Source organism: Macaca mulatta, chromosome 14 (assembly GCF_049350105.2).
Source record: "Macaca mulatta isolate MMU2019108-1 chromosome 14, T2T-MMU8v2.0, whole genome shotgun sequence".
In the NCBI taxonomy this organism is placed as follows: Eukaryota; Metazoa; Chordata; class Mammalia; order Primates; family Cercopithecidae; genus Macaca; species Macaca mulatta.
In genome coordinates this window covers 11,516,802-11,530,708 of record NC_133419.1, presented here as the reverse complement: position 1 = coordinate 11,530,708, position 13,907 = coordinate 11,516,802, and the positions used below count along the sequence as shown (strand labels likewise).

At 57.7% G+C, this 13,907-nt stretch overlaps 1 protein-coding gene across 11 annotated transcripts in view; it reads right to left on the bottom strand.

Moving 5' to 3' along the window:
• The window catches only part of AHNAK (AHNAK nucleoprotein), a 113,184-nt gene extending 102,286 nt beyond the window's left edge, over positions 1-10,898 (bottom strand). For 8 of the 11 annotated variants that reach the window (XR_013403605.1, XR_013403604.1, XR_013403602.1 and 5 more), the window contains exon 1: positions 10,752-10,898. The gene's annotated coding sequence lies outside the window, so the exon portion shown is untranslated. Of the gene's footprint in view, positions 1-9,681; positions 9,908-10,660 lie in introns of those variants that run through there. The other 3 variants (XM_077962451.1, XM_077962450.1, XM_015113974.3) reach the window with 3 other exon arrangements.
• Positions 10,899-13,907: the final 3,009 nt, after the last annotated feature.

The following is a 13,907-nucleotide window of genomic DNA, read 5'->3' as shown; positions in this document are numbered from 1 at the left end:
GCAGTCAGCTTGCTCCGAGTCCCCACCCAAGGGACAGCCGGGTCCTCTGCTACCCAGGCCAGCTCACAACCCCGACCCCCACCACCGCCATCAATTCCACTCGTCCATGACTCTCCAGCCTGGCATAGCAGAAAGCGACTTCAGAGGAGCCAGACTTGGAGTCAGATCCTGGCTCTGCCTCCTTCTAGCTGTGGGACCCTGGCCAAGACACTTCACTTTTCTGAACCTCTATTTCCTCATCTGTGAAAATGGAGGCAATAAAGGAGAAAAAAATGAACACCAGCCGGCAGGAGCCGCTTCACATGCACATTCTCACCATATTCTTTTTATTTTTTTATATTTTTATTTTTTATTCTTTATTATTATTATTTTTTGAGATGGAGTCTCGCTCTGTCACACAGGCTGGAATGCAATAGTAGATCTTGGCTCACTGCAAGCTCCGTCTCCCGGGTTCAAGCCAGTCTCCTGCCTCAGCCTCCTGAGTAGCTGGGACTACAGGCGCCCGCCACCATGCACCATGCCCAGCTAATTTTTGTAGTTTTAGTAGAGATGGGGTTTCACCGTGTTAGCCAGGATGATCTCGATCTCCTGACCTCGTGATCCACCTGCCTCAGCCTCCCAAAGTGCTGGGATTACAGGCGTGAGCCACGCACTCGGCCTCGTTTTATTTTTTTGGGACAGGGTCTGGTTCTGTCACACAGGCTGGAGTGCAGGGGTGCGATCACGACTCACTGCAGCCTCAACCTCCTCGACTCAAGTGATCCTCCTGCCTCAGCCACCCAAGTAGCTCGGACCACAGCCACGTGCCACTACAACTGGCTAATTTTTGTATTTTTGGAGAGATGGGGTTTTGCCATGTTGCCCAGGCTGGTCCAGAACTCCTGGGCTCAAACAATCCCAAAGTGCTGGGACTATAAACAGGAGCCACCGCGCCTGGCCTCGACCCACATTCTCAACCACAGCTTCAAGAGGGAGATGTTACTGTGCCAACTTCACAGACAGAGACTGAGTCTCTGAGAGAACAGCTTACCCGGGGTACACATGACAGCACAACTATGCTGGGCTTGGACCCGAGTCTGTAACTCCTTTTTTTTTTGAGACGGAATCTCGCTTTGTAGCCCAGGCTGGTGTGCAGTGGCATGATCTCGGCTCACTGCAACCTCCCCCTCCCAGGTTCAAGCAATTCTCTGCCTCAGTCTCCTGAGTAGCTGGGATTACACCCATCACGCCCAGCTAATTTTTGGTATTTTTATAGAGATGGGGTTTCACCATCTTGGCCAAGTTGGTCTTGAACTCCTGACCTCGTGATCCATCCTCCTCGGCCTCCCAAAAGTGCTGCGATTACAGGCATGAGCCGCCGCGCCTGGCCCACCGAGTCTGTAACTCTTTTGCCTACTCCATCCCAGGTCTGCTGCTTGTAACAGGTGGGAGCCTCCTCAGAGGCTGCCTCCAAGGAGGAATGGCAGTGTTCCACCTCCCTCAGAGACAGAGACTCGGGCCACCTGGTCTCACCCAGTCCCTGGGACCAAGGGGGTGCCTCACCAGCTGGCAGCGCCGGAAGCCCTGCCACAGGAAGCTGCCTGAACAAAGGAGGTCCCAGCCCCACCAGGCACCACCCAAGCCCTAGAGGCTAGAGCCCAGATGAGCCCGACTTGGCCCAGGGTGAGTCCAGGCCCACTGGCTGCCCACACCAGGCCCTGAGCCAGGCCCCTTTAAATGCAAGCATTTAGTAATAAATTCGCCCTCCAGCCACAGGATGAGCTGTCATCTGCAGGCGCCCTGGAAAGATACCAGGCAGGACTCTCTCTGCACAGGGCCACGGACTACAGCCACCACACAAAATGGCGGCAGTGGCCACCAATTGAAATGGTGTGAGGAACACTATAAGTCATGGGGAACCTGACCCAAAGCCCCGCCTACAGCTGTTTACATCCAAAAAGTATCAACAGTCAATCAATGCACGTATACCGGCTGCCTCCCTATGCCCAACACTATACTTTGCACTGCAGACGGAACCGGCCAGGGATGGACACAGCTGGGCCCGGCACCTAATCATACGCTGCATTAGACGGTGACCTCACGTCACTCACGCACCCATGTGCCGGACAGGGAGATTTAAGACTCAGTTTCTGTCACAGACACACATCAGATGAGCAAGGTGCACTAGCTGTGACCGATTTTGCCGCAGAATATTCCAGAAGGCTTGGGAGCTTTCTGGGGGAAATGAAATGTACATGGGGTCTTGAAGGCGCTAGAGGTGACCTCTGAGGAAAAGACTGTGTCTCTTAGGAATTTGTGGGCACTTAGCAGTTCCTATCTCAGGCAGATCACAACACGGATGAAAGAGAAACACAGACCCCAGCCCCCGACAGCCATCCTCCCGTTTGACAACGCGGTGTGGACGACGTGTCTCCTTGTCAACACAGGTGCTGGCTACAAGGTGAGCAAAGACTCTGAGCCTGTGGGCTCAGGTGCAAACTGGGGAAAACACCTCCTCCCTTCCGGCCGCAGAGAAGGCTGCGACGGGAAATCACTCTGACCCTTCCCAGTGTGAAACAGCAAAGCTGGGGCTTAAATGGCACATTCTCTCCCAGTGTCCAGTGCTCAGCAGCTAGCCCTGCAGAAAAGTAGCCGGGCAGAGGCAGGGAGGGAAAAAAGATTCCAGACTTCATCTCTCAGACAGAACTGAAGCCACCCCTTCAGATCGCCCAGACACCCCTGTCCTCCTCCTGGAGCAGGGCCCCTTTGCTCACCCCAGCGTCCTGGTGCCGTGCCAGCAGCCAGCGATGGGGAGAGAGCTAGCTGGGCCAGATCACCCTCGCCCACACCTCGGCCCCACCCTCCCTTTTTCCCTCCCTCCCCAGTGAGTCACTGCAGCTGGCTGCAACAGCTCCAGACCTGCAAAGGGTTGAGCCTAAAACCCAAAGGACAAAGTGCCTCCTGGGCCAGATCCCCAGGTGCCAGAGGAACCAGAGCTCCCCTGCAGACAGGCAGTTAGCTTCCCTGCCAGTGCCTCAGGCAGAGTCCCAGGGCAGAAGTCCCTTTAAAGGCTCAGGACAGACTTGCTACCTGCCTCAACCCACGTGGTTCCTGAGGAGGAGAGAAACCATCCTAAGCAGACAACTGATCCAATAGCCCATGAGGACGGGAGCCATTGGACCCGAGGCTGCAGGTTGGCCCTGGCAGGGCACCCAATGGCTTCCCGGCCAGGTGGGGCTGCCAAACACCCTGCCCGCTCTGGCTCTGGCCCTGCTGTTCTGGCACAGCCTGGAAGGACTCCCCTCCCATCTGACCTGGGCCATTCAGTTCCGAGGAGGGGCATGGAAATACTGAAGGGAATAGTGAAGGAGCAGCGTGGGATACTATGTAGCCGGGGTTCCCCTTTCTCCATTCTCCACGTTTGGTCCCAGCCCTCAGTCTCTCCTCCCGCTCTGGAGCCTGTCTCAAGCCCAGGTGGCCCTGTCTTCTCCTCCCACACAAGTTAGGTTAAGTCAGGCTTTCCCCAGAGGCTGAGGGCTCTGCCCTGTTGCTACCCAAAAGAGTGTCTTTGGAGCTGTGGGGAATTCTGCACGATTCAGCCAAGTGCCATAAGCCTTCAGAGCTAGGAGAGACCTAGAGTCGTGCCACCCAACACAGCAGCCACATGTAGCTATTTAAATTTAATCAATTAAAATTCCGTTAAATTAAAATTGTAGCTCATTGGCTGCACTAGCCACATTTCAAGAGCTCAACAGTCACATGTCGCTACTGGCTACTATATTAGCATGGACACAGAACACTTCCCCCACTGCCGAGAGTTTTATGGGACGGCACTGCCTGTTACTTAAGGATGGAGAAAGTAAGGTCCAGAGAAATGAGAGAATGGGAGTGTGCTGGGGCCCTAGTCCCAGAGCCTGCTAGCACACAGCCCGGTGGTCCACCCCACAGCCTCCCTCGTGGTAGGAAGAAACGGGGCAGAGCTAGGCGCGCTGGCTCATGCCTGTAATCCCAGCACTTTGGGAGGCCGAGACACACTGATCGCTTGAGCCCAGGAGTTTGAGATCAGCCTGGGCAATATGGCAAAACCCTATCTCTATAAAAAATAAAAACAATTTTTTTAAATAAAAAAAGAAGGAGCAGGGCCAGAGTGGAGACTCCCTAAGGCAGAATATTGCTTGGAGGGCAGAAAAGAGTGAGATGGTGAGGCCACGCCAGCTGCAAAGGTGAGAGCACGCATGCCTGACACCGTGGGACAGGCTATAATTCAGGCCAGAAGCAGCGAGAGAACAGCCCATCCTGTCACTTCAAAACTGCAAAGAGGATGTGCCGAGCAGCAGGGCTCTGCCCATACCCTGCGATTGGGCACGACGCCAAGTAGAAGCAGGAGAACTCCAGGAAGCAGATTCTTGACCCCAGCAGATGGCCTCTGCCAGGGGTGACCTCCAGAGGAAGCTCCTTCCTCCACTGCCCTCGGAGAACAGTACCCCTTCCCGGGGCGAGCCAGTATAAAGACAGCCAGGATGGAAACCAGGCCAATTGCTGCAGCAGCTAGAGACAGCCCTGCAGCCAGCGTCAGTGTGGAGATGGCAGGAATTGATACACACACTCCCCCAGAGACAGGCCACAGGCCTCTGTGCCCAAATGCACCAAACCTGAGGACAAGATACACACCACAGGGGCCCACGACTAGGCATCCACCCAGCATAGGCAGGACACAGGAGGCAACCCTCTGAGGGGAAGAAAATCACCCCATCCGTGGTAGGGAGGGCACCAGCCACAGTGAAACTTCCACCCAGCACGGCGGCACGCACGTGGGTCAATCAACCCACCACACACACAAGGCCAAAGAGAAGCAGTCCTCATCCCAGGAACGACGTGACTCACGCCCAGAGTCAGAGACCCTACCCAAGGGGAAGCCCCCAACATTCGGAACCAGGAGGAGAGGGAGGCTATTCAGAAAGACACACCCAGAAGACAGTATGCTCTGCTCTCATAAACACTCATCAAGAGGCAAAGAGGAACAGAAAGTTCGTGTTGAAAGAAAAAAAAACCCACACACAAGTAGCGAGAAAGAGAATTCTGCAGAGCATTCTTGTGTGTCACGGACTGTGTTGTTGGCAACATCCCATGCCTGGGTTCTCATTCAACCCCCAAATGATGATGCTATGTGCAAAGAACTGACATCCTTACTTCAGAGATGTGGAAACAGGCCCAGGAGATAACACTACTTGCCCAAGTGTGAGAGAGTAGAAATGCAAGCCCAGGAGTCTCTGACCCCCAAGGCCAACGGTCTTTGCCCAGCAGAGGGATGAAGGCACAAGGAAATACACAGGATGACACACAGGAGAACCCACAGAGGCAGATGCACAGAAAAGAGACCTACACTGGAGTGAGAGCTAGAGGGACAACAACAGGAAGATGCAGAGACCTCCAAACCCCCTTCCCCACACTCCAGCCTCAACCCGGTCCAAGCTGTGGGCCGCAGACTCAGAATGGACCGCCCCAGGCATCCCAGGGCTCTGCATATGAGGGGCCTTTTGCTTCTGGGGCTTACTGAGGCTGGGGCCCGAGGGGGTCAGGATCCTGAGCTGCCCAGCAGCCAACTCACTTTGACCTAGATTTCTCTTGGGCCCCAGCAGGTGGGAGACAAAAGAACCATCTCCTGGGGCTCAACCGGCACCAGACTCACGCTAGAGGCCAGACTCATGCTGGAGGCACCAGACTCATGCTAGAGGCCAGACTCATGCTAGAGGCCAGACTCACACTAGAGGCGCCAGACTCATGCTAGAGGCACCAGACTCATGCTAGAGGCACCAGACTCACGCTAGAGGCCAGACTCATGCTAGAGGCCAGACTCATGCTAGAGGCCAGACTCATGCTAGAGGCACCAGACTCATGCTGGAGGCACCAGACTCATGCTAGAGGCGGGCAGAGCAAGACAAGCATTTCCACTTCTAGGAGATGGAGACAGTCATGACACGCAGACCCTCGTTCCAAAGGAACAAGGAGAAACACAGGGTTGACATCCCTTCCAGGGCCTGACCCTCCAATGGTCCCCCAAGGATGCAGCTGCCAGGCTTGTTTAGGAAAAAACGTTATGCCCCATTCTAACTGGAGCAGAAGTGTGCAGACATCTCAGAGTCTAAGCCAGCACTGAGGACTTTTACAAACCCACCTAGCTGATTCTGGGCAGCATGCAGGGGGGTGGGGCAGATTTGGGAGGTGGAATTACCAGGAAGAATTAGATGAACATGTTGCAAGACACATGCAACTTGGGCACCTTCAGAGAAAGGCACACAAGTGCACACACACACACACACACACGAGCACACACACGGAAACCCTCGGCCCCATTCTCCACTCTACACAACCCAGGGCAGCCTGCAGCCCCAGCCAGCCTTCACCTGCTCGTAACAGACAGTTGTCCTGGAGGCCCCTACACCTGTTCACCTGGTGCCTATGTCCCCTGAGCCTGCACCTCCCCCTCTGTGTGTGCACCTGCCTGGCCTCCTCCCTGCTCCCTGCCCTTAGGACAGGGAGGCACCAGCCCAGTCACAACTCCCACCAGGAGAAGTTTTTCCAGCTTTGTCATTCCAGCCCTCCCCTCCCCATCACCCCCTTCCCCTGGCCCCTCACATCATGCTGACTTCCAGGGCAGCCCCTACACCCCGACTGCAGCCAGCTGGTTGTTTTCTGACTCTGCTTTGACGCTTTTCTCCATCTCTCTCTACCCCTGCCACGCACAGCCCCCTCCCATGCTCCAGTGAGCTCGGAAGCGCTGAAGCTCCAGGCTCTCACTTCCAGCAGAGACGGAGATTCCCTCTTCCCTCCCTGGCCAGGAGGGACTCTCTGCGCTCCTTGTGAAAGGGGGCTGGGGACAGCATATTATCCAGTGGGGAGTCCCCACACCTGGACACAGAAGCAGGGAAGTGTGGGCTTTTACCCAGGACCCCTGGGATTAAGACACCAACTCTGAGGGTGGCGTCCTATAGGAGACGGGGTGGAGCAGAACGCTTGGTCTTGCCCTATGGGGTAGATTACAGTTTGGGAGCTGCCTGTCTGCCCCACCCAAGGCCGGGATCTGGGGAGGGCGCTGCTTGCTCTCCCCCCAGCGGTCGGACCACGCTACTGCAGGGGCGTGGGGCCAGGCCGCTCTGGCTATGTCGCCGAAGATCTGCCCCCAGCCCCGCCAGGACACGTAGCTGTAGACGGGATCAGCTCCAGGCACTTCCCCTTCCCCCAGAACCTCCGCTCCAGCCCCAGGGGACCAGGCAGGATGCCCCTCCCTGACAGGCCGTGCGCAGTGCCTTGCTTAACCTGCTCAGCTGGGGCCTGCACCCCCAAGGCCGTCCTCCACCTCCCAAAGGCCTCTGGACACAAACCCCGGGTGCGGACCTGTCCAGGACCGAGAAACTCACTTCAGTCCTTACCTACAACCCCTACGGGCCCGCAGGAAACCTCCACCACCAGCGCAGAATGCCACTGCCATCCTCTGCCTCCAAGCCCCACGACAATGCCGGCAGAGGTGACACATCCAGGCACGCCACAAGGGGAAGACCCTCATTCACAAGCAGTGGGACACTCTCACAGGCAATGACACACCTCACTCAGAGACACAAGCTGTGACATGTGGTCACAAGGACCTAAAGCCACAGTGGGACAACACCTGCAATGCTAACAGTGACCTACCTACCTAAGACTGCCAGGGACAGCCCAGCCATAGCCCTGGTGGGAACTGAGGCCAGCAGGGAGGAAAAGGGGCTTCATTCCTTCGGAATCCTCCTGTGGCCCCACACTCCCTTGGACACACCCAGGAATGCTGGAAATTGCTCGTGCTCAGGAAGCCTTGAGAGCCCACCGGATGGCCTGAACCCAGGGAAATGCCAGCCCGGATGAACCCGGGGACGAAGAGAAGGAAGAAGGCCCTAGATCCCCGCCACTGCCACCGCCCAAGAGGCACATTCTAAATCCTCCCCAGCAGCCATCACCCTTCCTCAAACCTAAGCGTGCACAGCCCAGCTCCAGGGAGAGAAACTCTGGGGCCTCCGGAATGGTGGGGAAGAGAGCCACACCGTTCCGTGAGGAGTAGGACTAGCTCTCCCGGTCTGTCTCTCTGTCTGTCTCCAGGCGGTTCCCAAGTTCTGAAGAAGGTGGTGACCACACCCCAGAGCCCCACACACCCCTCCGCCCCCACGGCTTTGCCCCAACCCCTCAAACCAGCTCCTCAGGCTCAGGGTGACCGGCTCTGCCAGGACCCACCCGCCAATTCCAAGTCGAGCAAAAGAATCCAGCCTGGCAGCATTGCCACCTTTCCCCAGGACTTCCCAAGGGCGAAGATGACTCCAGGGACCCCCAGCTGACTCCCTGCCCTGGGCTGACGCTGGACCTTCTCCCTCAACAGGTCCCTGTGTCCCACCCCAGGCCCTGGACCATGTCTGGCTGGCACAAGTCCTCAGCTCCGAGGGGTCGGCTCCTCAAGGAATTCCCAGACCAGGACCCCTGAATCGCTGCTGGTGGCCTCCATATCAGTCCGCATGACTTATGTGGCTCCCCATGTGTCCCTGTTCTCTGACCAGTGTCCCTGTGCATAACCTCTTAGGGACAAAGGCTTTAGAGAGGGGCTCAGATACCTTCTAACCCACATTCCCACAGCCCCCAAACCCTGCGACCTCTCCTAGCTCCACTCTCACCCTCCTAGCTCCTCTCCCACCTTCCCTCACCCCACAGCTCACAGCTCAGAGTAAAGAGGTGCCCTTAACTCGGGGGCTCCCCTGTCCTCCCCATTCTGCACACGCCACCATCCACGCGGTGGGGGGTGGCCAGCCCCTGTCGCTAAGGACAGGAGAAGGAAGCTTCCCCACATTCAGCTTCTGAAAGGAAGTGAGTGCCACACCCTGCCCCTGGGATTTCCCTCATGGGGCGGGGATGAAAGCGAGATCTGCTCCCCTGAATTACAGCCAGTATAGGTGCAGGGGCCCTTAAATGCCTTCCCCCACTCTCTCAACTTCACTGCTACAGCCCCTCACTGTATTCCACAAAATCAACCCAACACCTACCTACCATGCTCTACGCTGTGCTGGGAAGGGCAAGCAGAGAGCAGGAGCATTACAATCCGAGGTTGGATTCTAATGAAGACGGGTTCGAAACCTGTATTTACCGAGCGCCCAGCGCTGTCTGGAGACACAGAGGGAGGTATCTAGGACCCTTTTCCTCCGGAGACTCCGGGTCATTCTCTAAGGACCTGACTGACTTGGGAGGCTCCCACACACTGCCTTCCCACAAATCCCCTCCACAGAGCAGGGCACTCTGCAGCGACCGCACGTTCCCTGGGAGCCCCTCACCGCCACGGTCGCCGCGGCGGGAGCCACACCCTGCGAAACCAGCAAGCACACACATCGCACACAACCCTCTGTGGCCTCATTGTGCAGAGGGGCCAGAGCCGTTCCCCACCTGGTTGTCTGGGCTCGGCTACAGCTGAAAACACTCATGTGCCCCCTCCGCACCCCTCCCAGCAAGAGGCACAGCCAGCCCTGTTTGGGCCCCTGGAGTCCCTCATGGTAGCGCCGCCAAGGGACTGCGCCCCCACATCCCGGCCTCGGTACTGCTGGGGGGCGACCAGCCCTGCCAGGGGCAGCCCAGGCCCTCGCACACCGCAAACCCCTCCTTGCATGGGAAAGCCTTACATAACAGCTCTGCACACACCCTAAGCACGCTGCCTTTCCAACTCCAGGCGAGACCTCGCCTCGGGCCCCCTCTCCTGGCGCGCACCGCTGGAGCGCAGGGTTCCGGCAAGCGCAGCTTAGCCCTCCTCCCACGCCAAGCCCGGCTCCTGCCCCCAACTCCCACACACAGCCCCTTCCTCCTCCCCTTTGCCCCTCACCACTCCTCCCCGAGTTCTGGTTTGAATTAGTCACCGGCTCCAACCACCACATTCCTCAGGCTGCTGGCGCCGGGCCAGGCGCTGGGGCGGGGGCCATCCCGCCCGGACGGGTTTGGGAGTGGGGTGGGGGAAAGCACCGCCTCCCGAGGGGAAGGGGCGGTCCCGAGGACTGGGCCGCAGCAGAGTACCCCCGTCCTCGCCCACCTCAGCGTAGGAATCTCCCTAATTATGTCCCCCTCCCCACCCATCCCGCTGGGAGGCGCACTGCAAACTTCCAGGCTCCGCGGCCCGAGAGGAAGGTTTTCTGGAGCGGGGAACACAGAGGGGCAAGGCCAGGGCGGGCAGCTGCAGGAGGCTGAGGGGCTGGTGGTACAGAACAGGGTGGGGCCTGGACGACTCGGGACGCGGTTAGGGGCGGAGGTGCAGAGAGCGCGGAAGGACAGCCGAGGGGGCGCACGGCGCGGCGTCGCGGAGGCGCGGCGGCGATCTCGGAAATTTCCCCTCCAGTAAACATGGGATACGAAAGGAGCAGCCCCTGAGCCACCGCCCCATGCAGGGAGAGGAGGTGGGACAGAGGCCACCAGGCCCGGAACACAGCACCCTGCGTGTAGTGGAGCCAACAGTCCGCCCTCCGTAGAAATAGAGTGGAGCAAAGCGCTTCGAAGCGATTTTCCAACTTTAACCAACTTGAGCCCCAACTCCGGAGGCAGAACTCCGCTCCCAGAGAGCGACGCGTCGCCTCCCCAGGTGGCCCCGCTTGCTCCAAACTGCTTGAATCTTCACAGTGACACTCCCAACAACGCGCCCTGCCGGAGCCCCGCAACCCACCTCCCCCCACCCGCCTTTGGTGCCCCGGACCCCGATGGCGCCACGGTGCGCCTGGCGCCCCTACCTGAGGGCTCAGCCCCGGGGCACAGCCATAGCCGGCGCGAGGCCCGAGGCTGCGGTGCTGCGGCTACTGGCGGCGACGAGCCCCGTTCCGGGCGGGTCTGGCAGGGCGGGCGGTGCAGTCCCCGCGGCAGAGCAGCGCCGAGTGGCCGGGCCCCCGTGCGCGGAGGCGGCTCTTGTAACTCCGGCTCGGGCGGGCGGGTCTGCCCAGAGCTGTGGGGAGAGGGCGGGGCCGGGCGGGGCCGGAGCGGGGCTAGGACTGGTGAGCGGGGCAGACCCTGGAGGGACCCGGGAGTGGGCTGCTGGGGAGGGGGGCCGCTGGGGGACGCGGGGACGTTCTTTCCCCCTTCCCCCCATCCACTGTCCCCTATCCTGTCCCGGACCTGGATCTGCTGTCCAACATGTGCAATGTGTGGCTTCATTGGCAAGAAACTCCCGCAGGCTCCCTGGGCTCGCCCTCACAGCTGGAACTGCGAATCAACTTATTTTGCAGGAAGGGCCTGGGGACTCTGAAGGCGGCTGGGGCTTGGGTGATTCAGCCGCGACCGTCAGCCTGATCCGGACCTTTGAGTTTTCTCTCAGCTTAGGGCACTACACTTCAGATCCCAGGCCCTAGCCTACTTGCTTGGTTTCCAAGCTCCATGCAGCCGCGCCCATTTCTCCCTTTCCCTCTTTCTCGGGGCCCTTCCGTCCCTACCCGCACAGAACTGTCTTGGATTCCCACCCCCAGGAGCCGGCGTCACCAGTGCCCCGTGCACCGCGGTGCTGCGCAGGCCGCGGGCATACGGGGGTGAGGCCTGCGGGCGTTGGAGAGCGGACCTGACGCCCACCTTCCTCTCCAGACTCCCGCCCCCAGGAGCCGGAGCCCCTGCGCTTCCTCTGCCTCCCATTCCTTCTCTGCGCGCCCCTCCCCCGCCCTCCACTTGCGGGACGCTGAGTCTCCCAATTTACAGCCATTTCCCACAGCCACTTCTAACTACATCGAGATTTTATTAAACGCTTAATGATGGGGTGCGGGGGCCTTCTGGCTACACACTCCCCTCCACACTCCCTTTCTCTTCTCCCGCATGAGTCCTCTTATCCTCCCTCCTAGGTGGCCACCCACTGCCCACTCCAAGCCAGTTTCCCCTCCTTCCCAAATGCTAGGAAAGAGAGACCCCAGGCTGGGGAACTGAAGAGACCTGGCCCAGGCAGGAGCGCCCTCCTTGCCGCAAGATCATGAGTGGGCTGGAGCTGAGACCAGCTCGGCCCTGTCCTCTGAAATGGCAAACATGTTTACAGGCTAAAAATACCCAGCAGTCAACTCTGCTGCCAGCCCTGGGGGCTGTGTCCAGGTCCAGTTACCGGCACAGAGTACAGACCGTGGGGGAGGGAAGAGACAGCCAGAGGAGCCACAGACATGGACACTCATATAATGGACACAGAAAGGTGGAGCCGCATGTGCAGACATCCAGACAGGCAGAGACATGTGAAAACACAAAGTGGAGACTTGGGCACCAGCATTTTCTCTCGCTCTCTCTAATATACACACACAGGTGCCCAGATAATGACTCAACCCCATGGCAGAGGCAGCCTCGCCACAACACATCCCAAGCACACAGTCACAGACTCAGACTTTCCCAAGAATCACCTCCTCCCCCATTTTGTTCTGCACCCCTTTCCTAGCACCTACCTTATTTAAAGAAAAAAAAAATCTAAAACTTTTCAACTATGGAACGCTTTAAAAACACACACACACACACCAAGGCCAGGCACGATGCCTTACACCTGTAATTCCGGCACTTTGGGAAGCCAAGGCAGGTGGATCACTTGAGCTCAGGAGTTCGAGACCAGCCTGGCCAACATAGTGAAACCCGGCCTCGACTAAAAATACAAAATTTAGCAGGGCATGGTGGTGCGGCCTGTAATCCCAGCTGCTGGGGAAGCTGAGGCAGGAGAATCCCTTAAACTTGGGAGGCGGAGGTTGCAGTGAGCCAAGATTGTGCCACTGCACTCCAGCCTTGGTGACAGAGCGAGACTCCATCTGAAAAAAAAAATACAATAAAATACAGATGTCTCCCTCCTCCCCATCACAGTCCCTCTCCCCAAAAGTAACCATTGTTAACAGTTTACCAAAGGATTTTTAACTTTATGGAAGGAATCATCATCTTGTTCCTTAAAAGAGCGAATGTTCCTGGTGCACATTAAAACAGGAGTTGATTTACACCTAGGTTGGAAACACAGGGTAGCTGCAAAAAGGGCTAACGGGGCCTGGGGGGCTGCTGGCGCAGAAAAGGAAGAAGAGCACGGAAAGGCGTGGACACTGCGCCTTCGCCTGGACTGGGCTAGATCGGCCCCCTAGGATCCAAACAGCAGAGGCCAGAGTCCCAGGCTCAGAGCCAACTTATCTGCTCCATTGTTTGTTCTGGCCACCCTCTTGGTCAACAGGGAAGAAGGCAGGAGGGAGGGGTTGGTTTTTGAAGCAGTCCCAAAGCAGAGATCACTGTCTAGGTACTTCATTCGGGGGTATGAGAGTCAAGATTACCTGGTGGGGGTACTTCTGGGGACCGGCTCTTGTCCCATTCCAGACTGGAGGGCTAGAGAAAGTTTAACCTCAACCCTACCCTCTAAAAAAACCATGATCCTGGCCGGGCGCAGTGGCTCACGCTTGTAATCTCAGCGCTTTGGGAGGCCAATGGGGTGTGGATCACAAGGTCAAGATATCAAGGCCGTCCTGGCCAACATGGTGAAACCCCGTCTTTACTAAAAATACAAAAATTAGCACTTTGGGAGGCCGAGACAGGTGGATCGCCTGAGTTCAGGAGTTCGACACCAGCCTGGGCAACATGGTGAAACCTCGTCTCTACTAAAAATACAAAAATTAGCCGGGCATGGTGGTGCACGCCTATAGTCCCAGCTACTTGGGAGGCTAAGGCAGGAGAATCGCTTGAACCCGGGAGGCGGAGGTTGCAGTGAGCTGAGATCATGCCACTGCACTCCAGTCTGACAACAGAGCAAGATTCCATCTAAAACAAAAAAAAAAATGATCCTGCAGGCTGGAACAGAGCTGGGGTTTCCTAAGACCGCCGCCTCAGCCCAGGGGAGGGGAATATTTTCCAAAGTTTTCAGTGGTATAAGTGGAGACACACACATTTTCAGAAACTTCTGCCAACTCCTCTCC